Genomic DNA, 25,167 nt, shown 5'->3' on the forward strand with positions numbered 1-25,167 from the left:
TCCAAAGTACAAAACAACTTAGGACACATTTCTAAAAACTACGTCCAAATTTTTTTCCGTTTCGAAAATCGTCTAAGTATACGTCCTGCCGAACTGATCGTCCAAGTCGCTAAATTGTCCATCTTTATACCACATTTTCATCCAAGTCAAAAACACCTAAAACAAATCCTGTTGGACGTGGGAGGGGGTCTGCAAAGTGATGGACTGAACACCCAGACATGGCACCTAAATAGTGGGGTACCTTATAGGGCACTGCTGTGAACGTCACAAAAAGCGTGCCATGTCTTCATCTCACTACAGCTCCCTTATAGGTCATGATGAGCTCCCCAAACCACCTCCAGAATCTCCTAGACCCACTTATCTACCACCCCAATAGCCCTTATGGCTGCAGGAGCCACTTATATGCCAGTACAAAAGGGTTTTGGGGGTGTATAGGGGAGTGCACATGTTTCAACATCAATGCAGTGATTACAAGGGCTTATGGGCATGGGTCCTACTCTCCATGGGTCCCTAGCCCACCCCCAAGACGGCTTAAGACACCTCTGTGCAGCACAACTAGGCTTTCCTATGCTAGGCTGCCAGGTGATGATGTTCTGGAGGCACAATTTTCAAGTTGTGATTAATATTTTTATTGGGAGGGTCAGTGATCACTGGGATAGTGTGTGGGGGTGTGTAGTTTGTGTCTGCAGTGATTATCTGGTGACTTTAGATGGGTTTTTGTGACTTAGAACATGTTTTAAATGGTTTAAGTTACACTGTTCAAGTTCTGTCGATCCTGTGCTATATAACTTTCGGTTATACATGCAGTACGACTAAGTCTAAGCCTGCCCATGTCCCACCCAAATCCCGCCCTTGACCCTCCTCCTGAAACGCCCCATTTAGCTATGGTCGTTCAGTAGCATTGTGAAGGCCTAGGTCATTTTTATTAGGTATTATGTGTGCAAATAAGTAAGATTTAGTATGAACATAGTGCTCAATACTAGTATTATATGTGTATATATTTAGGATGATCAGTTATGGTATAAATGTATCTGTACTGAAATCCATCTCAGAAAATGCTCTGTATTGTAACACCTTTACAGAAGCTCATGTATTGTAGCACCTTTACAGGAGCTCAGTTAGGCAGTAGTGTAACCTTAAGAATCTTTGTTAGGGTTTAATACAAAACAGTGTTTTAGTCTAGATTAGTGTTTTAGGTTGCATTTTAGGGCATAATATCAGATTAGGGCACAAATAGCTGTTGAGGAAAAGCTCTGATGTTAATTCCTTCTCGTCCACTCCAAAGCAGAGCGTTTTGATTTATAGGCTGTTCTGCCAACCAGGAACAGGGCATTACTTTGATAGAATTTTTCTGCCCTTTCTTAATTCTTCCAGGTGTAAGTACTTCTGCACCACAGTATGGCTGGGAAACATCATATCACCAAAGCTGCTACTCAGGCTATAACTTCTGTCTCTGTGCAGACAGAAAATGTTACCCAGGAAGAGGGAGTGGTTCAGTGTGGAACCTTGAATCCCTCATGAAGGAAGTAAAGGAACTTATAGAGGAAGTGGCAAAACTGAGAAGCATCCATGAGAATGAGAGGTACATCAATGAAATGCTTCATGAGGCATCAAAGATTTCCAGCAGTGGGGAAGAAGAGACAGCTGGACTCAGATTATGGAACCCTGCAAGATTAGTACTGTGACTCCACCCATCCATGATCTGAAGATCCAATATGTTGTCCTGAATAGAAGAGATGAGAGCATCCCAAGGAGAGGAAGGACCAAAGCTTGAAATCCCAAAAATTAATGGATCAGTGACCACTAAGAGAAACATAGAGTATGATGGCAGAAAATGGCCGTTGGCCCAACAAGTCTGCCCACTCAAAGAACCCTCCCTCAACAAGAACCCTCCTTCTAAGCATTTCTCTGGAGCGAACTCACATGTTTATCCCATCGTCCTTTGAAGTCGAGCGTTTGTAAATATGTCTAAAACCTGGTTTTATTATCAGCACTTGGATGTTTTTGACTGATGATTGTCCAAGTGCCAACTTAGGCCAGTTTTTGGATGTTTTTCTCTTTCGATTATGAGCCCCTTAGCTTTTAACTATGTGTGACTGCCCTTTCTGATTGCCAGTGATGTTCACACTCAGTCATTTAAGTTGATATTTCAATGTGTGGCAGTAGATGGTATTATTCAGTAATCTACAGAGCACCTCCGTTTCACTCCCCTTGGAGCTTCTTCAGGAGATAATTTATCCACTATTAACCTTGTTAACCAACTCTGTCAAAAAGAGATATCACTTGATTAGATAGGAGAAAAGAAAAGTACATGACTAGGGGAGTGAAACGGCGACGCTCCGTAGAGCACTGAATAATGCCATCTACTGCCACACTTTGAAATATTGACTTAAATGACTGAGTGTGAACATCACTGGCAATCAGATACGGAGTGAAACAGAGACGCTCAGTAGAGCACTGAATAATACCATCTACTGCCACACTTTGAAATATCGACTTAAATGACTGAGTGTGAACATCACTGGCAATCAGATATGGAGTGAAACGGGGGCTATATGACAAGACTTGTTCTAAAGTCAGACAACTGTGAGCACTTGAAGTCATTGTTCCTCAATGAAGAAAGAAAAGAGTAAAAGCATTAGCATTAGTAAATTATCTATAAAAGAAAAACGAGTACTCCCTATTAGTATCACACAAGAAGGGTGTGTCTAAGACAAAAATTAAGTAGGATTATATATTTAATATGATCTTTAACATATAACACTACTCACCCTCCTATTCTTCCTACCCTGTCTTTCCTGAACAGATTATAGCCCGGTATAACTACATCCCAGTCATGGTTCTCCGTGAACCATGTCTCAATAATCGCCACTATATCTAACTCATCTTCTTCCATCACAGCTTCTGGATCCAGAATTTTGTTTCCCATACTTCGAGCATTAGTATACTGTATACTGCTTTCCAGACATTGCCCCCTTTTCCCATCCGTGTAGAGGTATTTAGTAATTTACTCACCTGGGGGCTTTGATCACCCTGCCCCATCACTTCTAGTTAAATTCCTATTTAGTAGATTAGACAGCCTGCTGCCGGAGACATTTCTTCCCTTCTTTGAAAGATGCACACCATCCCTGCTCAGCAGCCCTTGGAAAAACATCCCATGGTCCAGGTAGCCAAAACGTTCTCGATGACACCATCCACGTAGCAAAGCATTTATCTCCAGGATGCGAGCTTCTCTGCCCTGGCCTTTACCCTCGACAGGGAGGATGGACGAGAATACCACCTGTGCACCTGACTGTTTTATCTTCTCTCCCAGAGTCACAAAGTCTCTTTTGATATGTTCACAGGGGTATCTGGCAGTATTGTTAGTGCAAACATGGATGAGCAGCATTGGATAATAGTCATCAGGCTTGATGAGTCTTGGCAAGCTCTCCGTAACATCTTGGATTTTGGCACCAGGCAGACAGCATACCTCCCAGGACATCATGTTTGGTCTGCAGAGGATGCTACTGTACCCCTCAGAAGGGAATCGCCAACTACCACAACCTTACGCTGTTGTACAGGGCAATGGTGAGACTTCATCTGGAGTACTGTGTTCAGTTTTGGAGGCCACATTATCAAAAGGATGTGAAGAGAATGGAATCGGTTCAGCATATGGCCACCAAGATGGTCTCAGGACTTAAGGATCTCCCATATGAAGAATGTCTAAGCAGGCTGCAGTTATATTCTCTCGAAGAATGCAGAGAGAGGGGAGACATGATAGAGATATTCAAATATCTCACGGGCCGCATTGAGGTGGAGGAAGATATCTTTTTCCTTATGGGTCCCACGGCAACAAGAGGGCATCCGCTCAAACTCAAGGGTGAGAGATTTCATGGTGACATCAGAAAATACTTCTTCACCGAAAGGGTGGTTGATCGATGGAATGGTCTTCCACGTCAGGTAGCTGAGGCCAGTAACGCGCTCGACTTCAAAGGACGATGGGATAAACATGTGGGTTCGCTCCAGAGAAATGCTTAGAAGGAGGGTTCTTGTTGAGGGAGGGTTCTTTGAGTGGGCAGACTTGTTGGGCCAACGGCCCTTTTCTGCCATCATACTCTATGTTTCTCTTAGTGGTCACCGATCCATTAATTTTTGGGATTTCAAGCTTTGGTCCTTCCTCTCCTTGGGATGCTCTCATCTCTTCTATTCAGGACAACATATTGGATCTTCAGATCATGGGTGGGTGGAGTCACAGTACTAATCTTGCAGGGTTCCATAATCTGAGTCCAGCTGTCTCTTCTTCCCCACTGCTGGAAATCTTTGATGCCTCATGAAGCATTTCATTGATGTACCTCTCATTCTCATGGATGCTTCTCAGTTTTGCCACTTCCTCTATCAGTTCCTTTACTTCCTTCATGAGGGATTCAAGCTTCCACATTGAACCACTCCCTCTTCCTGGGTAACATTTTCTGTCTGCACAGAGACAGAAGTTATAGCCTGAGTAGCAGCTTTGGTGATATGATGTTTCCCAGCCATACTGTGGTGCAGAAGTACTTACACCTGGAAGAATTAAGAAAGGGCAGAAAAATTCTATCAAAGTAATGCCCTGTTCCTGGTTGGCAGAACAGCCTATAAATCAAAACGCTCTGCTTTGGAGTGGACGAGAAGGAATTAACATCAGAGCTTTTCCTCAACAGCTATTTGTGCCCTAATCTGATATTATGCCCTAAAATGCAACCTAAAACACTAATCTAGACTAAAACACTGTTTTGTATTAAACCCTAACAGAGATTCTTAAGGTTACACTATTGCCTAACTGAGCTCCTGTAAAGGTGCTACAATACATGAGCTTCTGTAAAGGTGTTACAATACAGAGCATTTTCTGAGATGGATTTCAGTACAGATACATTTATACCATAATTGATCATCCTACATATATACACATATAATACTAGTATTGAGCACTATGTTCATACTAAATCTTACTTATTTGCACACATAATACCTAATAAAAATGAAAAAAGTAAAATAAAATGAACAGAATACGGGAACAGAAAAAACGGGAACCAAAGAAGGAACAAAAAGGGGGAGCGGGAGGAGTAAGCAGAAAAAGAGAACTGAGAAAATGTGTATTGGAGAGGAGGGGGAGATAGAAAGAAAAGGGGAGAGAAGGGAAGGAAGAGGAGGAGAACGGGAGTGGAAAAAAAGTGAGGAAGGGGAAAAGGAGAGGAAGGGAGGGGATAAGAAAGGGGGAGGGAATCAAAAACTGGAGGCTTCTCTCGTCTCTGTTCCACCTCTGCAGCCACGGGGCCACAGCAGCACGGCACACATTGGTGTGTTTGTAGAGGAGGGGGGATTTTCTACATTGTCTCTACCAGCCTCCCTGGGATTAGAATCAGAGCAACTCTGCTGGACTCTCTGTGGGCTGCTCCCTGTACCAAGGGAAGCAAATGGAATTTTTCTTGTCTTTGCTAGTGCACTACATACAATCAGAACCCACATCTGCAGCTTGTTGAAACAACATATTTTTGGTCCTCAATCCCGAGATCAGGCTTTTTTCTCCTAACTAAAAGCTCACTGAAATCACCCCAGGATGTGTATTTTGTTGTCCTGGACACAATCAATGCCAACTCTCTCCAGCTCTCAGCTGCTCTACCCCTCAGCTCTAGTGTGATCAAGTTTCAGAAACATGCTCCTCCTCTCTCTTTCTGCAGATTTGTCTTTTCTCTTTTTGTTTCTGTGACAGCATTGCAACCAATCTCTCTCCATATGCTTCAGTTTCTCTGTTCAGCTCCCAATATATGAAAGGAGGAACTCCGTATATGTGAAATCCTCCAAATGCTGGACGCTTGTTAAGTTCCCTTTCTTGAATTCATCTGCTTTCTATTTGTTTCATCTTCCTCTCCAAGGAATATGTACAGTTTCAGCTCTGTGACCAAACTCTTTATTTATTGGGATTTATTAACCACATTTATGAAGAGATTCAAACAAGGTGGTGTACCGCAGACAGAGCGTGGTATAAAACTTACGAATTTATTAACAAAATAACAACTGTAAAATGATCAAATATAACCATAAATATAATCAATGAGGTAAACTTGGAGAAGGCAAATAAATTGAATCCTAGAAATAGAAGTAACTTGATAGAGTATCAAAAATATACACAATTAAACAGTACAGTAGAATAATCATATAATAAAAATATGATAAATGATAGCAAATTACAAATGGTATATCATATTAGGCAGCATGGATATTCACATTCATATAACATAGACATGATATTCACAATGCCAGCAGCAAACAGTACAAACAAACATCTGAGAGAGGGCTCATTCAAAAGTAAAGGTTCTAGACTTTAAATAAACTACTGGTAACTTTGTTTGGATGGGGGATTACGCCAAGGAATTGTCTGGATGGGAAGGACTGGAAGGAGTAGAAATGCAACTTATTGTTTGGGAGGCTCTGGATGCTAAAACCACCTATAAGAGTAGGAAGCTCTTCCTTTCAATATGGGAGTCGTACTTATGGTCCATTACTCCAAGGGCCTGCAGTCAAATCTTAAATAGACTGGGAGACACTCCTAGATGATAGACCTTCATATACATGGGCACTGTTTTCCCCTTTGGTATTGTTCTCCGTGTGTGGTTTCTTGCTCAGACTCTCCTTTTGGTTTGTTTCATTTTGTTCCTACTATATCTCTATTATTTGTGCTGTTATGCAACCTGGAACTTAGACAGGATGGGGGAGGGGGAGATTTTGGGGGTTGGGTTTTTGTATTTTTCATTTTGTTCAAGATTTTGTGGGGCACCTTGTGATACTGGTCTGTTGCAGATTTTGCTTTACTAGCTTCATCCGAGGACTTAAAGAGTACAAGTCCTTGGATGATTTCATTGGAGGGGTTTCTGTAGTAGTCTGTTTCAATTTGATGGTTGATAGGTTGGGGAGGGTTGGGGGGAGAGTGGAGGAATGTGAGGGCATTTTCTTTTTTTCCTATGGCATTCTTTATTGGAAAAGAGAGATTGATGACTACAGACTGTATATATAACATATCTGTATCTCATTGTGTTTATCTTCACATTTGCCTGATTTGGTATTCATTGTTGTATACTTACCGGTTGTCATCAATAAAAATTGTTTATTTCTAAATATGATGCATCACATGATGTTTTATATGATGTAGAATACCATTTTCTTACTTGTCATTTGCTTCCTAAATTGTATCTAGTTACTCACAAATACCTCAATTGCTCACAGTTTGTTGCTTAATACTTGGTTTGATATGCAGTCAGTTACACTCAAAACCAAGCAATTTCAACACAAGCGTGAATTATTGGATACAATTTTAGGTGGCACAGGAAAGAGGTGATTTGCAATAAGATGGGATCTACATCTGAACATGCTTCTGATGGGTTTACTTCACAACATATTATTAATAAGGACTCTTCCAAACTATCCAATGTAATTATGCATTTGTTCTTATTTCATCCTATGGAGGGGCCTTAGGCCCCTCCCAGTGCAACCCAGGATGCACCGGGAAGGGGTCTAAGGCTTCACTTCGGTTATGGGAAAAATAATGGAAACGTTGCTAAAGGAAAGGATAGTGAAATTCTTAGAATCTAATGGATTAATAAGATCCGAGGCAACATGGGTTTACTAAAGGTAAATTGTGCCAAACGAATCTGATTGTATTCTTTGACTGGGTGACTAGAGAATTGGATCAAGACGTGCACTAGATGTAATTTACTTAGATTTCAGCAAAGCCTTTGACTTGGTTCCTCATAGGAGGCTCTTAAACAAACTCCATGGGCTGAAGTTATGGCCCAAAGTGGTCAACTGGATTAGAAGCTGGTTGACGGACAGAGGGTGGTGGTTAATGGAATTCGCTTGGAAGAGGGAAAAGTGAGTAGTGGAGTGCTGGGACTGATTCTGTTTAATATGTTTGTGAGTGACATTGCTGAAGGGTTAGAAGGTAAGATTAGCCTTTTTGCAGATGATACCAAGATTTGTAACAGAGTGGACACCCCAGAGGGAGAGGAAAACATGAAAAAGGATCTGCAAAAGTTAGAAGAATGGTCTAACGTCTGTCAACTAAAATTCAATGCAAAGAAGTGCAGTGATGCATTTGGGGGGTAGAAATCCGAGGAAACCATATGTGCTGAAAGGTGAGAGGCTACTAAGCACTGACAGAGAGAGGGACCTTGGGGTGATTCTGTCTGAGGATCTAAAGGCATCTAAACAGTGTGATAAGGCGGTGGCTGTAGCCAGAAGGATGCTAGGCTGTATAGAAAGAGGAATAACCAGCAGAAGGGAAGTGTTGATGCCCCTGTATAGGTCATTGGTGGGCCGCACTTGGAGTATTGTGTTCAGTTTTGGAGGCCCTATCTGGTGAAGGATATAAAAAGATTTGAAGCAGTCCAGAGGAGGGCAACGAAAATGGTAATGGGTTTGAACCAAAAGAAGTATGAGAAGAGAATAGAAGACCTAAATAAGTGTACTCTGGAGGAGAGGAGGGACAGGGGAGATATGATACAGACATTTAAATACAGTAGTACCTTGGTTTACGAGCATAATTCGTTCCAGAAGCATGCTCGTAAACCAAAATACTCGTATATCAAAGCGAGTTTCCCCATAGGAGCTAAGGGAAACTCGCTTGATACCTTCCCACCTACCCCCACCCCCTGAGGCCAGCGGCGTTGCTCTACCCCCTGCGCGAACCGGCACTGCTCCCCCCGAAGGACCCCCTGCGATCCGGCGGGGGGGGGTGCAACACGAGCAGGGGGATGCCAGATCACGGGGGGGAGGGTGTTGGATCGCGGGGGGCGCCGCTCGCAAATCGAGGCAAGCTCGGTTTCCAAGGTGCCAATTTTGCGAATGTTTTGCTCGTCTTGCAAAACACTTGCAAACCGGTGCACTTGTAAACCGAGGTACGACTGTACTTGAAAGATATTAATATAGAGCCAAATCTTTTCCAGAGAATAGAAAATGGTAAAATTAGAGGGCATAATTTGAGGTTGCAGGGAGTTAGACTCAGGAGCAATGTTAGGAAATTCTTTTTCACGGAGAGGGTGGTAGATGCCTGTAATACCCTCTTGAGGGAGAGGAAAATGGTGATAGAATTCAAAAAAGCATGGGATAAACATAGAGGATCTCTAATTAGAAAACAAAGGTTGTAAATTAAAGAACTAAGGCTGGTACTGAGCAGGCTTGCATGGTCTGTGTCCCATATGTGGTGATTTGGTGTACTGGGGAGGGCATCAATGTGAACTCCACTAACTTGGAACATGAGGATGTTACTGGCTAGACTTTAAGATAGATATCCTGCAAACAGGATGGTTGGATAGGCTGGAGAGAGCTTGGACGGCAACTTCAGCATTTGGAACCTAGGACAATACCAGGTGGACTTTTACAGTCTATGATTCAGAAATATCAAAGACAAGGCCAGTTAATTTAATCATGAATTTTTAATGAGTATAACTAATGGGAAGACTGGATGGACCGTTCAGGTCTTTATCTGCCGTCACTTACTATGTTACTATGATATGATGTGACATTAAAAGTAGATCGATATCACATACATCTCTAGCTATGCTGTCTAACAAAAAATAAAAAGTGGCAGCAATTAATAGTGGAGTGGAGTGTTAACAGTTCTTGCTGGAAGTGCCTGTTTCTTGGAAAGTGGGGTTGGGTGGTCAGTTTGCCCTGCAGAAATTGCTTATTCATCCACAGCAGAGATATATCTATAACAGGGGTGCCCAAATGATCGATCATGATCGACCAGTAGATCGCAAAGCCAGGCCAGGCGCGTACAAGCGCCAGACCCACAAGCCTTCACCTCTGACGACATCGGAGAGGAAGTTCTAGGCCAGCTAATCGCTGCCTGGCTGGCCTGGAACTTTCTCTCTGTTGTCAGAATTGACGTCAGAGGTGAAGGCTTGTGGGCCCAGTGCTTGTATGTGCCAGGCCTGGCTCGGGGAAGCAGGGAGAAATAGGCGTGGTGGCTTGGGGGGGGAGCAGGGAGAGAGAAAGAATTGGGGAAGTGGAGAAATCGGTGCGATGGCTTGGGGGGGCAGGGGGAAAGAGAAAGACAGAAATAAAGAGGGGGGCAGGGGGAGAGAGAAAGAAAGACATGCAGGCAGGCGGGGAGAGAACTACAGAAATAAAGAGGGGGCAAGGGGACAGAGAAAGAAAGAGAGACAGAGAGAAATATTGGACTTACAGACGAAGGAAGTGCAACTAGAGACTCATGAAATCACCAGACAAAAAGGTAGGAAAAATGCTTTTATTTTCAATTTAGTGATCCAAATGTGTCCATTTTGAGAATTTATATCTGCTGTCTTTATTTTGCACTATGGCCCCCTTTTACTAAACCACGATAGTGGTTTTTAGCGCAGGGAGCCTATGAGCATTCAGCATAGCTCCCTGCACTAAAAACCGCTATCGCAGTTTAGTAAAAGGGGAGGGGGTATATTTGTCTATTTTTGTATAGTTGTTACTGAGGTGAGCTTGCATACGAACTGTTGTTATTATCATTAAGGTTCCCATTATCAGATGTACACTGCTATACCCTGTAATTCGCTGTATGTACAGTTTCTCTTTATTGTAAACCGCCTAGAAGTCGCAAGATTGTTGGCGGTATATAAGAATAAAGTTATTATTATTATTATTTTAAAGTCATCTGAAAAAAAACCCTGAATACAAATGATAATTAACATTTTCTCTGCGTACAGTGTGCTTTGTGTATGTGAAAAAATGTTATTGTTGGTAGATCATTTTGACTTGGTCATTTTAAAAGTAGCTTGAAAGCAAAAAAAGTGTGGGGGACCCCTGATCTATAATATTTTGTACTGCAGGGTAGCAAAGATTTAAAAAAATAATTTAAAGTTCTGCATCTAGCGGAGCACTTCTGTTCACCAGAATCCCTTGAAATCTCTGCACAGAAGCAGTTTCAAACTCATACATGTACAGACTAATAAAATTACTTTAAAACACAGACAAGCTGTCTTCCTGTTTATCACAGTTCATTAGCACAGCAAATGCTTTCAGTTTCTGGTTTTAATATCCCTGGATTGTACAACTGAGGCAGGTTGAAGTTCCTGGATTGTCAAACTAAGGCAGGTTAATTGAGAATTTTGTCATTTGTTGTCCAGGAGGAGGTATCAGGTGCAAATCCAGTTTAAAGCATCCAGGAAAGGCAGAGATTGCCTTCATTCATCATGAAACAAGTTAAATAGAAGAGTAAATAAAGAAAAGAAATGCAAAACAAACTTAGGAATGGGGCTGAAAAGAAACTGGTGAAAATTAGAAGCATAAATAAGCAGAAAACTTTTTTAATCTAAACTGCAGGAGTTCACTGTGCCCATTACCTCCAGTGACCTGTCCTATTCAGCCCTGGTTACAGTGGTATATCCTACCATTGTCAAACAGAACTGTACTATCTAGGTCCACCCTGTGTAACTCATCCCTGTCCCATTCAATTCATTACTGCCAATGAGAGCAATTTCTGTGCCTTGCAGGCCATACCACTGACAGCCCTTGTCATAGCACTGTTAATATATGAGGAACGTTCAATAATTTATCTACCTGAGTATGAACGAAAGTAGCAAGCATGTTGAAACAAATCTGTGCAAGTTGTGACATGTCTCAAGGTTACTCATGCACAGTTGCAGCTCAGTGCGAGTCTAACATTACAAGAGACAGGATGTCATAAGAGTCTTCGTGCAAATTAAGTAATAAACTGCTAGATTTGGAGCACTGTTTGGTGATAAAATTTCTAACAAAAGAAGGGAAAAAGCTAAAGGAGATCTATGAATGCATGACTGCAGTTTATGGTGAGTCTGCCCCATCATCCTACAAAGTAAAATTTGGGAGCAAGCAGTTGAAATGGGTAGTATCCATTGAAGATACTTGTGATGGTCGATATATCAAAATATTAATAAACTTGAACCCTCATACTGGATGGCCTGTGGAAGCAACTTCCTCAGAAATGTGCAAGAAAGTTGAGGATTTAATTTGGTCGGACAGACGAATTAAGGTTTCCCAAATAGCTAAAGAAATGGGCATCTCGGAAGGTACAATTTGGAACATAATTAATGAAAAGTTGGGCATGTCCAAGGTTAGTGCAAGATGGTTTCCAAGAATTCTGACGCCATGTCAGAAGGCCACGAGGCTTTAGTGCCGCCAGGAGAACTTGGAGATACTCCGTGAAGACCAAGTGAATTTTTTTCATCGTTTGGTGACTGGAGATAAGACTTGGGTCTATCACAGAGATCCTGAATCCAAAATGGAGTCAATGCCAGTGGAAGCACAAGTTATCCTCCATCCCAAAAAAGTTCAAGCAGAAAAATCTGCAGGCAAAGCCATGGAAACTATCTTTTAGGATGATGAAGGACTTTTGCTTCTGAAGTTAATGCCACACAAGACAACCATAGGGGAAAGTTACATCAACACAATGATCACTTTGTGGGAGTATATCAAGGAGAAGACAAAGAAAACTCACAGCAGGTGTACTTCTTCTTCACGACAAAACGCTGGTGCATGTCACAATAGGCTGCCATCTGAGAATATAGGTTTCAGCAGCTGAATCATCCACCCTACAGTCCTGACCTGGTTCCCTCAGATTACACTGCACAACAAAGTTTTTGCTTCCTGAACACTGCTGGGTGTTTCTTATAGAATTTTGGGTGCTGATCATGAATATTACATCAAAAATTACCCATCACGTACCATTTCAGAGAAATCTTCAATTTTGTCGTGATTTTTTCTTATATTTGGATGCAAACAATTTTTTCTCCCATAAGTGTCTTATCAACAACGGTTTGTGCCGCCTGGGTATGTCCATGCATAAAATCTAGCCAGGTTGGAAGCTGTTTTATGGAAGATGACATCCTGGGCATGTCTGGGCAGGTCTGAACGAGCTTGCGCTGTCTCACCATGCTATAATGGTGGCTTCCATACACCGATCCTGCTCATTTGGTTAATATAGATAGTCCGTGTGTGTATATAGTATCAGTATAGTAAAGTATAGTAGTATAGTAGCTGTAGCAATATAACAGTAAGTAAGCTTGATGCTATAGACGTTTTGGTGTCGGGCAATATGTCTCGTCGGTGTCGTAACAGCCGCGACACATTCTGCTATATCTGTGGGGAATATACACTTACGCCTCAGAGACGTTCGATGACTGCCCTTGTAAAGAAAGCCTATCATCTGTATTTTGGCTGCAAAATAGGTGATCAAGACAAGCAATGGGCGCCTCACATTTGCTGTGCGACATGTGCTGTTAGTCTGAGAGCCTGGCTCAGAGGTACTCGAAAGACGATGCCATTTGCTGTTCCGATGATATGGCGAGAACAGAAAGACCATGTGACGGACTGTTATTTCTGTTTGACTAATGTGTCTGGTTTCTCTGCCAAAAACAAGAAGTCAATTGAATATCCTAATCTGCCTTCAGCAATGAGACCCATGCCACATGATGACAGTCTTCCAGTTCCGAAACCACCAGAGGATTGGACCTTAGACGAACCAGATGAAGAAACTGCAGTGCAGGGTTCTAACAGTGACATTGACACGGATTTTGAACCATCCTCATCAGGCGATCCACATCTGATAACACAGTCCGAATTGAACGATTTGGTCAGAGATTTGGGTCTGTCAAAAGCAAAAGCTGAGCTGCTAGGTTCGAGACTGCAGGAATGGTGTTTGCTATCACCAGGTACGAAAATTTCTGTGTTTCGAGACCGGCATCATGATATAACCAAATTTTTTGCACAAGTCGACAGTCTCTGTTTCTGTTGTGACATTGAAGGATTGTTCTCGGTCTTTGGTTGTGATCACAACCCGGAAGAGTGGCGTCTTTTCATTGATTCGTCAATGTTAAGCCTGAAAGCTGTTCTGTTGCACAATGGCAACGTTTATCCTTCAGTACCTGTTGGCTATGCAGCACATATGAAAGAAACATATGAGAATATGGAAATGTTACTAAAGTATGTCCAGTATACCAGGTATAACTGGAATATCTGTGGAGACCTCAAAGTCGTTGCTCTGTTACTAGGACTGCAGCTTGGCTATACAAAGTACTGCTGTTTCATCTGCGAATGGGACAGCCGAGACAGAGAGTCGCACTATTCTAGAAAGAACTGGCCACTCCGTAAAAAGTTAGTTCCAGGACAGAAAAATGTAGCACATGAATCGCTTGTTGACCCGACAAAGATATTTTTGCCTCCTCTTCACATTAAACTGGGACTCATGAAGAATTTTGTGAAAGCAATGAACAAGGAAGGGGAAGGTTTTCGTTATTTAAGACAGATGTTCCCAAGAATAACTGATGCCAAGATCAAAGAGGGTATTTTTGTTGGCCCCCAGATCAGACATGTTATGAGTGACAAGCGATTTGAAGATCTGTTAGTTGGGCCGGAAAAAATTGGCTGGAAAGCCTTGAAAGACGTTGTTGACAATTTTCTGGGCAATTACAGAGCCCCAAACTACATTCAGCTGGTAGACAAACTTCTCAAAGCATATAAGAGAATGAAGTGCAATATGTCACTCAAGATTCATTTCCTCCATTCACACTTGGACTTCTTCCCCGCAAATCTCGGTGCTGTGAGTGACGAGCACGGTGAAAGGTTTCATCAAGACATAGCTACGATGGAGAAACGATACCAGGGCAATTGGAATCCGTCAATGCTTGCCGACTATTGTTGGATGCTACAACGTGATGCACCAGACACTGAATATAAAAGAAACTCGGGAGCAAAACACTTTTAATTCTGTTTCATTTAGTCGCTTGTGCGAAACGTAAACTTGACTATATATTTTATTGTCAGTAAACATAAAAATGTCTATTTCTCATAGTTCTTACGTGATGCAGTAAAACCAAAACCATATTTGAGCATACCAAGTTGGTACCTGTCATAATCACCAAAAACTTTTCAGGAATCAAGACTTAACCAAAAAATTGTTGTGCAGTGTTATTTCCTGTTTTGAGTTTTGAAGAAATCTCTCAGTGGACAGCAGTTTTCAAGTGATAAAGACGTCAAGGAAGCTTTGACGTCTTGGTTTGAAGATCAAACAGAAGAATTCTTTTTAAAGGGGTTAAAGTCATTTTAGGAAAAGTGGATGAAGTGTATAGAGCTATTAGAGGACTATATTGAAAAAAAATTTTTTTAACTCTTTTCTTTCCTACTGAGGTCGATATTTATTGAATGCCCCTCGTATTAATTTAAGGGGATAGGGAACTTGATGTACCAACTTTCTGATCAAAGCAGCCTACATATTAAATAGAGGTGATTATTTGTTATACCTGGGGAATGGAAGATTACGGTAAGTGATTTGCCCAGAGTCAGAAGGAGCTATAATGGGAATTGAACCTTTTCCCCAGGTTCTCAGGCCACTGTACTACCCACTCTTTATTCTCTCACAGTAAAAACACAGAAGCCAACTTTTCAAAATTATTGAAGGTGCTAAACCCAGCCAAAATTCTCTCTCCCTGGACACAGTTCAAGGAGTTTGGCCAATATTGGGAGTGCTCAAGCTCCCACAGAGCTGGCTCCTATGAAGAGGGTCACGAGTGGTGTTGCGCAGGGGTCGGTGCTTGGACTGCTGCTATTCAATGTATTTATAAATGATCTAGAAGCAGGGACGAAGTGCGAAATAATAAAATTTGCAGATGACACCAAACTAATTAGTGGTGCTAGGACTATAGAGGAATGCCAAGATTTACAAAAGGAGCTGAACAGACTGGAGGAATGGGCGATGAGATGGCAGATGAAGTTCAATGTAGAGAAATGCAAAGTCTTGCATGTAGGAAACAGAAACCCGAGATACAACTACACGATGGAAGGGCTGTTATTGAGTGAGAGTACCCAAGAAAGGGACTTGGGGGTAACAGTCGACAAGACAATAAAGCCGTCGGCACAGTGCACAGCAGCCGCTAAGAAAGCGAATAGAATGCTAGGTATAATCAAGAAGGGTATTACAACCAGAATGAAAGAAGTTATCCTGCCGTTGTATCGGGCAATGGAGCCCGCATCTGGAGTACTGCATCCAATATTGGTCACCATACCTGAAGAAAAATATGGTGATATTCGAGAGGGTCCAGAAGAGAGCGACACGTTTGATTAAAGGTATGTAAAACCTTTCATACGCTGAAAGACTGGAGAAACTGGGGCTCTTTTCCCTGGAGAAGTGGAGACTTAGAGGGGATATGATAGAGACTTACAAGATCATGAAGGGCAGAGAAAGTGGAGAGGGACAGATTCTTCAAACTTTCGAAATTTGAAAGAACGAGAGGGCATTCGGCAAAACTAAAAGGGGACAGATTTAGAACCAACGCTAGGAAGTTCTTCACCCAACAGGTGGTGGACACCTGGAATGCGCTTTCAGAGGGCATGATAAGGCAAGGTATTGGAATTCAAGAAGGGATTGGACAATTTTCTGAAGGAAAAGGGGATAGGAGAGTATAGATAAGAGGGTTACTATACAGGTCTTAGACCTGGTGGGCCACAGCTTGAGCGGGCTGCTGGGCAAGATGGACCTCTGGTCTGACCCAGCAGAGGCACTTCTTATGTTCTTTAACATATTTCTAAGTCTTTCCACTGAGCCAGTTGTACTATGGCTTGTTTTGTACAATTGATTCCTCATGCATGTGTGAATCATGCTTTAACAATTCAACTCTCTCAAGTGAGAGAAAACACTGGAAATAAAACTGAGAAAGAGCACTGTCAGCGCCGATCATCATATGAATTTAAAAAGACCCACAGTGAAACATGCCCAGGTGCTAGATCCAGATGTCTGTGGCTAAGTAAAACAAATGATAAAGCAACATTACCCTCTAGTGGCTATACTGCTGAAAGCAAGTACCATTCTCAGATCTGTGACACCAAGATGATTCTTCATACAACTCAGTCCTTCCCTGGAATTTCATGTCCAAATCCATTTTGCTCTTTATTATTTCTAGTGAGGCAGAGAAGCCATAAATTTCCTTCTTAGAAAAGCAGACACATGTGGAATGAGGGACAGTATGTATAGATCTCAGTGTAGCTCAGACATGGTGGTTAATAAATCTCAATAAATAAATATGGTCCAATAGTTATCAAATAACATGGGCATATTATCAATATAATTTATGCACTAATATGCCCATGTTATTTGATATATATTGGGCTAAGGTTACCATATGATTCCAGAAAAAGGAGGATGGATTGAGACATCCAGGTTTTACTTCCATTGCTTTCAATGAAAATAAAACCCAGATGTCTCTCTCTCTGTCCTCCTTACTTCCATAGCTGTCACTGGAAGTAAAACCTGGATGTCTCAATCCATCCTCCTTTTTCTGGAGCCATATGATAACCCTATATTTGGCAAACATCGAGACAGTTAAAAACGAGGCTAATAGAGCACAGGCATTGTGAGACATAAAAAGAAATGATGGAACTGCTTGTGGAACATTGTGATGAGAAAGGATACAGCTTCTCATTGTTTAAGTGTGTGGTGTTAGAACAGGGGTAGGCAATTCCAGTCTTCGAGAGCCATAGGCAGGTCAAGTTTTCAATAAATATGCTTGAGATAGATCTGCATCTCAATGAGGCAGTGCATGCAAATCCATCTCATACATATTCATTGTGGATATCCTGAAAACCTGACCTGACTGTAGCTCTCGAGGACCGGAATTGCCTACCCTGTGTTCGTGGTGATATTAGTAAGAAACACCTGAAGGAGAGCAGTGCTGGATATTTTCTTTGCTGACAATTAAGCCAAAAGGCTTAAATTTCACAGTTGAATGGCAAGCGTCTTTTTAATCTTCTGACAGCTGGCTAAGGGGCTGAGATTGGTTGGAGAGCTAAAAGACGACTTGACAGCATGATTCTAACAGCTGAAATGAAGGCATCAGAAATGTGAGCTGCCACATTGAAGCAGCATCATTGTTGGATTTTCTCAAAGATCTCCCCTGAAGACACACTTGGAGAAACAAGGTACTCCTGTCGGGACTGCATTTGTGGGACATTGTTGCAAGACAAAGAAGATGGTTGAAGGTGGATAATCTGGAGTTAAGTGTTTTCTGCCTGCAATTTATACATAATAATTGAGAACTATTGTGTGATTGTCCTAGATTTTGGAGAGAAACTGTCTACATAACTATATTACAATGACTTATAATTGATGAAGTGGAGGTTTTTTTTGTGACCAATGATTGAACGGTGCCTGCTATATCTTGGAGCATATTTTTAAATTAGTAGTGCACTGTGGTCTCTGAGGTCTTTTTCTCCACTTTTTGTGGGTTGTGCAGCGGGTTCTCTGCCTCTAGAAAAGAGTAGAGTTTGTTTATTAGTTTGATTTTAATTATCCCAATCTTGACTGGATAAATGTTATATCAGGGAGTACTGGGGAGATAAAATTCCTAGATATAATAAATGACTGCTTCTTGAAGCAACTAGTCCAGGAGCTGAGAAGAGAGAGAGATATTTTAAATCTAGTTCTTAGTGGAATGCAGGGCATAGTATGAGAAGTAATGGTGCTGGATCTGCTGAGAACCCTCAAACAGGGGTGCCTCGATGGAGAGGAGTACCTCGAGGCGGAAGCATATCGAGGCTTTATGACTGCCTTGAAAGCTTGACAGCTAGAGTACGAGGTCTGGGTTGACCAGGCGAGGACTCAGTCGAGCACGAGGCACAAGACCTCAGAGACCAAGGAGGGTGCGCCTCAAGGAAATGCTGCGACTGGCTTGCAGGAAGCTTGGTCGAGGCCGAGACCCTGCCTGGGTCTGGAAGGTTCCCATAAGAGCCTCGAAGGACGAGGAAGAGAGGGATCCCAATCCTGCCTCGAACAGAGGTGCCTCGATGTAGAGGAGTACCTCGCGGCAGGAGGTCGAGGCTTTTTGACTGCCTCAAAAGCTTGATTGGTAGAGTACGAGATCTGGAGTGACCAGGCAAGGACTCAGTCGAGGACGAGGCATGAGGCCTCAGAGACCAAGGAGGATGTGCCTTGCAGGAAGCTTGGCCGAGACCCTGCCTCGGTCTAGAAGGTTCCCATAAGAGCCTCAAAGGACGAGGAAGAGAGGGATCCCAATCCTGCCTCGAACAGAGGTGCCTCGATGTAGAGTACCTCACAGCAGAAGGAGGTCGAAGCTTTTTGACTGCCTCGAAAGCTTGATTGGTAGAGTATGAGTTCTGGAGTGATTCAGACGAGGCAGGAGGCCTCAGAGACCAAGCAGGGTGTGCCTTGAGGACATGCTCTGATTGTCTTGCAGGAAGCTTGGTCGAGACCGAGACCCTTCCAGGGTCTGGAAGGTTCCCATAAGAGCCTTAAAGGAAGAGAGGGATCCTAATCCTGCCTCTAACAGAGGTGCCTCGATGAAGAGGAATACCTCAAGGCAGAAGCAGATCAGAAACGTAGCAGATTGAAACTTGAGGATATGCTCAGACCAGCTTGCAGGGAGCAAGTCGAGGCCGGAGAATGTTGAGCAAACACCGTGCTAAGCTCCCAGTCCTGGAAAGATGGCACCATACCAATGAACTGGTATTGAAGGTGCAGCAGTGCGCTCCATAGAGGGCGACCTCGAGAATGAGTATTCCCTATTAATGGAGGCATGCTTCGAAGGAGGTCTCGTAGATGCCGGCACGACTGCACTCGTTGCCTGGATTGCCTGAGACTCTGGTTGAAAGGCTGAAGGCTTCGTAGCCAGTGAACCTGCAGAGGAAAAAAGATACTTGCCTGTCTTCGGGGGCTTCTCCGAGGGAGGAGGCTTGGCCGAGGTTGAGGTCTTTTGACAACGAGGCCACTGATGGGGTCGAGGTCATTTCAGCAGATGGTTTCATGACCACGAAAAGTTGCTGAATCTGGACCCGACATGTCCTAAGAGCCCCTTCTGAAAAATAGCACAGCGGGTGCAGGACTTAGGATGGTGGTCGGGTCTCAAATAGTGAAGACATGAACATTGTAGGACAGTGATAAAACCCCGCACGGTTACACTGACTACAGCGTCGAAAATCCTGGAACAAGCTGGGATATGAAAGAAAACAACAGCCGCAGCCAAAATGAAGACTCCCAGCCCCAGCCGGTTGCTGGAAGAAAAGAACAAAAGTCGTCTTCTTTTTTTTTTTACACGCGCCACACAGCGACTTGAAACTAAAAGTAATAAAGAAAAAAACAAAGCCGCGGTGTGAGAAGACAACGGACAATGGAGCAGAGGTAGAAAAAGGTGCTTCTCAGCTCTGCGGAAAAACAAGAACTGAGGAGACGCGTGCCCTGACTCGGGCGGAAAGGCACTTGCACATGCGCGGTGTGGCACTCGCAAACTTTGAAGTTCTATAAGCAAGTTGCTTGTGAGGCTCTCCGCTACGGGGCTCCGTGGATGATGTCACCCACATGTTGAGAATATGCTGCCTGCTCGTCCTGGACACTAGTTTGCTAAGAATGTGTGAATACTAGGGTTGTGTTTCTTCTTTTTTTAACCATGAAATTTTATTCAAAAGTTTTGTTGGCAAAATAAAAAATTCAAATTAGGCAAAACTAGTAACACAATATGTAGGATGAAGAAATACAACCTAGTACAAGAATAATATATAGTTTAACTCCTCAACCTACTTAATAAGAATATGATATAACAATAAGAAAAGGAGAAAAGAAAAGAGGAACAAGAAAACAAAAGAAAAAGAAAAAGAGAAATAGAAATAGAAGAGGAAGGTCTCTCAGAGGCTAGAGGAACGACGAAAAAGTGACAAAATTATCCTAGTCTCACGAGCATACAAGTTAATGTAAAACACATATGCTTATAAAGGAGTCAAATATGTTTCAAATATGGCCCATTTTCGAGTTATTTTTGTATGTAGAGACAAGGATTTGGATATCAATAATTCACGCCTATGTTGTAAGAGCACTGATTGCCACCAGAAGTGGACATTCAACAATTTGAAGGATTTCCAAATAGATAGTAGCAATTGCAAGTCAATGATAAGGAGAGTATTAAGTAGAGCGTGCTGAGATTCAGGTATCATAAGTTTGGGTGCCTCTGATTGCGTTTCTAAGAAGAGTTAACATGTTTAAACTCGTTTGCAGCTACAATAGAACCGCTTTCCTAAAGTAGGTACCAGGGAGAGAAAGCTGGCCGTAAAATTATCTATCCCTCACAATACAAGCGCGAAAACCGAGCAAGTATTCCCGCGCGAAAGTACCAGAGGAACGTCTCGTGCTCAGAGAACAGGATCCCGCTCTTCCTCCGAATCCACATGCAGCTGCTGTTTTAACTGACTCGCCTCAGTCTGGAGGGGCACGAGGGATAAGGAAACACTGTAAGGCAGAGGCCCTGGCCCGCGTGCGTAGTACAGCTTCTGACGAGCGAAACCACGGGGGCCCTATAGTGCCATGTTCGGCTTGCCGTGAGAATTGCTATTACTCCAAAGGGCTCTTAAGAAACCCAATTTTCTTTGCCAGGTATTTTGCTTTATTTATTTATTCATTTAATTTTCTATGCCGTTCTCCCAGGGGAGCAAAGAACGGTTTACATGAATTTAGCAGTTTATTTTGGAAGTTCTAAGATATCACTCTATTTTGGTAAGATAAAAAATGTTCATGTCCAAGAATCTCACCAAAATCGACCCATATTAGCTGTCACGTGGGCTAGATACATGCGGGCAAAATACAGTACAGGGCATCCTGCCAGACCAGAGAAAGAAGTGAGGTTAGGAAGAATCAACTTTAGGGCCTAGTGCACCCACGAGTTTTGCCGTTCTACTGGGGCAATAGAATTCAAAAATGCTGGGGAAAACACATGACTTCTACACTTTGGAAAAGGCACAGAAGAGTTTAACTTGCAAAGCAACAATTTTACAAACCTAACCCCTCCCCAAAAATCTGTAGGGCATGGCAGAGGTACAACTGTAGCTACCTTCCTAGACAGACTGGATGAGCCATGCTGGTCTGTCATTTGGTAATTATAAAACATATCCCCCCCCCCAAAAAAAAAAAAGCCTCTACTACAGAGCAGGAACTGCTGCATTCTTTGGGGAATCACTGAGTATAGGTGCTTGTGGATAGCAAAACACTGTGGGAGGAGTTGTACACCCCTCTGCCAGAGTGGGAGGGGGAAAAGTATAAAAGAGAAGTGAGGCATAAGATCAAGGCTTTTGGTTATCCTTATTCTCTCGCCAGAGCCCTAGAACTGAGGAATAGAGAATGACACGGTGACGGTTTACCCGCGGCCACCGCATTTAAGACGCGGGTCACCGCCGAAAACGGGGAAGAAAACTAGCAGTCGCTGCGGTGACGGGGACAAGGCCATTAACCGACCACGGAAACGGTGAACAGGTTTGTCCCCGCGGGCCAATGTACCCCCTTCTAGGAACCGCTATTTACCTGTGTTTCACCGTGCTCCTCATTTGTCAGATCAACCCTTCCTGCCAATCGCAGCAGAAGGGTACCCAACCCCTCCTGCCGGTCCTCCCAATGGCCTCCCCTAAGATCGCCGGCAGGAGGGTACCCAACCCCTCCTGCTGGACCCCCCCCAACGAACCCTCCCACCCCGGAACCCCCTTAGTCTTACTTTCCAAGTTGGACCGGACAGTTCCTCGCTCGTCTGGCCAGCAGGCCTGCCTCCGTCCAAATGAGGCGGGCCCGCCCCTCCCCTCCCCTGCCTAACCCACAGGATCCTAGGGCCTGATTGGCCCAAGCACCTAAGGCCCCTCCTATAGCGGGAGTGGCTTTAGGTGCCTAGACCAATCAGGCCCTAGGATCCTGTGGGTTGGGCAGGGTAGGGGCGGGCCCGCCTCATTTGGACGGAGGCAAGCCTGCTGGCCATACGTGTGAGGAGCCGTCCGGTCCAACTTGGAAAGTAAGACTAAGGGGGTTCCGGGGGGGGGGGGTTCGTTGGGGGGGGGGGTCCAGCAGGAGGGGTTGGGTACCCTCCTGCCGGCGATCTTAGGGGAGGCCATTGGGAGGACCGGCAGGAGGGGTTGGGTACCCTTCTGCTGCGATTGTCGGGAGGGCCGTTGGGGGGGTCTACAGGAGGGGTTGGGTGCCCTCCTGCCGTGATCGCTGGGGGGAGGGGAGACTTGCAGCCGTAGCCGCGGTCACTATGCTAATCACGGCAGCATTTAAAGTACATGTCGTGTTTGTTTTTGCATTGCTAGCCCCAGGGGTGGTGGAAGATTAGTGATTGAAAAACTGTATAAAAAATAACTATTTTAAATTTAGTGATCAAAATGTGTCAGTTTTGAGAATTTTTATTAATTAATTTTTTCTCTGCGTGTTTTGTTTTTGTATAGTTATTAACTAATATTTAACTAAGTTTTAAAGTTTTAAAGAATGTTTCCTTTATACGTAAATAAAGAAAAGTGAATGGGATTGCAGTGGCGGTGACGGGGCGGTGAATGGGGTGGCAGTGGCGGTGACGGGGCGGTGAAGAGGATGGTGAGACGGGGACAGGGCGGTGACGGGGATGGTGAGACGGGGACGGGGCGGTGACGGGGATGGTGAGACGGGGACGGGGCGGTGACGGGGACCAATTTTTTCACCGTGTCATTCTCTACTGAGGAAGACTCCTGAATGAACTCTGCTTGTGGAGGGTTTACCAGAAGAGCTAACCACAAATTGAGAGGAGAGAAAGTGGAACCCAGAGCGTTTCACCAAGACAGAAGATAAAAGACTTTTCCAAGGGGTCATCAGGAGAGGACAGAACAACGATTGTGTTTAGAGACCCATCTCAAAAGGGAAATCGTGTGAATGAAAGATCCTATTTATTGCAGAGTCCGTATGGATTTCATTTCAGTGCTATATCTGCATTTCATGTTTAGCTGTATTCCATGTTCCCTCTCCACTACCATATCCAACATTTCTCCCTCTCATCCTTCTATTCCCCATGCATCTCTACCTCACTTTTCTCTCTATGCCCAATTTTCCTCTTTCTTCCTTTCCCCATGTGCACCATCTCTTTTCCTCCCTGCCTGCCTCCTGCTGAAGCTGCTGCCAGGGATCCCTCCCTGCCTGCCCACACGCCGCACCCCCCCACCCCCAAAGCCGACCCTGTTACTTTGTTGGAGCTGGACTCACTCCATCCTCCCCCAGCAGCAACTCCATGCAGGGACGGTGCGCGCAGCGATTCTCACGCTGCACGTGGCTGGCCTACAAGCCTTCCCTCTGATGTCAATTCTGACGTCGGAGGAAAGTTCTAGGTCAGCTACACAGCATGTGAGTCGCTGCCTGCGTCCCTGCATGGAGTGCTGCTGGGTGAGGAGGGAGCCAGTCTGACGCTAACAAAGTAACAGGATCAGCTTCGGTGGTGGAGATGGTGCAGCGGGCAAAAGGGAGGAATCCCTGACAGCAGCTTCAGCAGGAGGCAGGCAGGGAGGGATCCCTGGCAGCGGCGCAGGTCAGGCTGCATACCCCCAAGGGTATGTGTACTGCGTGTTGAGAAACACTGCGCTAGTGGATCAAGCGCAGGCTGTGTGAGTCCGTGGAGGCGTGCCCAGGATTGAGGCCAGACTGTATTCCTCCACCAGGCATGCTGTGCAGCATGTCCAAGGGTGGTGGAGATGACTGGCTGTGGACATCAGGCTGGTGGGGCAGTCAGAAGATTCAAAGTTCAGCTTTTCAGCAAGCTGAGGCAGAGGATCTCCCTGTGGGCTGTTTCAGCTCTGTCTGCAGTGTTTTCCTGTCAGCACATGTTTCTGTGAGTACCACTGACAGCTTGAATCAGAGATTTGGGGGGGGGGTCTCTAAAAAGGAGTTTTTAGGTGGTTTCCCTGCATGCCCTACTTTCCCCATAAAATCCTAAAATTGTCATTTTTAAGGGTTCTTTGTGGGTTTTCTGGGCTATTTTTAGTCAAAATATGGCCCTCGGTGGCCATCTTGGATTTTTCCAGATTTGATTTTAAAGTTATTTTTTATACTTACCAGCTTTATTTTTGAAAGAAAACTACATAGATGACCTCCCAAGGGTAGGATGTCATGGATTCATACCTCATTTATGGTGGATGGCTGTCAGATGTGCAGCTGTATTCCATGTGTGCTGCAGCCCGTGAGGGGTGAGAGGTTTGCCCAGATTTGGTGCCTTTGACCTCTATGGAGGGTCTTCTAGCGATTTCTGTCCTGACTCCTGCAAAAATGGTGTCGGGAGGCCCTGGGGAGTACGCAAGCGATACGGTGAAATGCAAGTGCATCTCGGATTAACCTGGTAAATCCTCAAATCATTCCCCAAC

The 25,167-nt window shown here is 43.9% G+C and overlaps 1 protein-coding gene across 2 annotated transcripts in view; it reads left to right on the plus strand.

The window, feature by feature from the left end:
• Positions 1-17,856: 17,856 nt before the first annotated feature.
• Positions 17,857-25,167, plus strand: part of SPDYA (speedy/RINGO cell cycle regulator family member A) — a 182,092-nt gene continuing 174,781 nt past the window's right edge. The window contains exon 1 of one of the 2 annotated variants that reach the window (XM_033935976.1): positions 17,857-17,949. The gene's annotated coding sequence lies outside the window, so the exon portion shown is untranslated. Of the gene's footprint in view, positions 17,950-21,040; positions 21,407-25,167 lie in introns of those variants that run through there. The other variant, XM_033935974.1, reaches the window with a different exon arrangement.

The sequence above is a fragment of the Geotrypetes seraphini genome, chromosome 3 (genome assembly GCF_902459505.1).
Source record: "Geotrypetes seraphini chromosome 3, aGeoSer1.1, whole genome shotgun sequence".
NCBI classification, from domain to species: domain Eukaryota; kingdom Metazoa; phylum Chordata; class Amphibia; order Gymnophiona; family Dermophiidae; genus Geotrypetes; species Geotrypetes seraphini.